This window comes from Limulus polyphemus, unplaced genomic scaffold (genome assembly GCF_000517525.1).
Source record: "Limulus polyphemus unplaced genomic scaffold, Limulus_polyphemus-2.1.2 Scaffold5371, whole genome shotgun sequence".
Taxonomy (NCBI): Eukaryota; Metazoa; Arthropoda; class Merostomata; order Xiphosura; family Limulidae; genus Limulus; species Limulus polyphemus.
Window position 1 is genome coordinate 59,986 of NW_013670981.1, and position 669 is coordinate 60,654.

General features: G+C 41.1%; 1 long non-coding RNA gene across 1 annotated transcript in view; it reads left to right on the top strand.

Moving 5' to 3' along the window:
• LOC111089147 overlaps window positions 1-463 on the top strand; it is a 51,274-nt gene extending 50,811 nt beyond the window's left edge. Inside the window, exon 3 of the long non-coding RNA XR_002613477.1 lies at window positions 288-463. This is a non-coding gene — a long non-coding RNA (uncharacterized LOC111089147). The remainder of the gene's footprint in view (window positions 1-287) is intronic.
• The last annotated feature ends 206 nt before the right edge of the window (window positions 464-669 follow it).

Genomic DNA, 669 nt, shown 5'->3' on the forward strand with positions numbered 1-669 from the left:
CCGCTAAAGCAGGTTAAATAATACTAATGAAGATAGCGAATGTCCCGCTAAAGCAGGTTAAATAATACTAATGAAGATAGCGAATGTCCCGCTAAAGCAGGTTAAATAATACTAATGAAGATAGCGAATGTCTCGCTATAGCAGGTTAAATAATACTAATGAAGATAGCGAATGTCTCGCTAAAGCAGGTTAAATAATACGTTAAATGTAAAACACATAAAGCGTTTTCGCAAGTAAGAACGTAAATGCGATGAGAGCACTAGGTAAGTGAAATTTCATTTTTTAAGGTCACCATTCTCCGGTGAAAAGGCAGTGGTCAGCGGGAGAGTGGCCTCTACAGCACGAGGAATTAAACAAAGCCAGCGAAAAAGAAGTTCGTTTGAGAAAACCACCAAGACCAAAATCCGAGGTGATATTCAACGGTGATCGTGTCAGGTGTCAGCGGTACTCTGGTCTTGGGTTTACGGTAAGTGTTTTAACTGTGAATCCGAGCGTCAGTGGCTCGCGTCCTGGAGCCGTGGGTATATTATAAGAGTAAAGTAGCCCCAGGTATATTGTAAGAGTAAAGTAGCCCCAGGTATATTGTAAGAGTAAAGTAGCCCCAGGTATATTGTAAGAGTAAAGTAGCCCCAGGTATATTGTAAGAGTAAAGTAGCCCCAGGTATATTG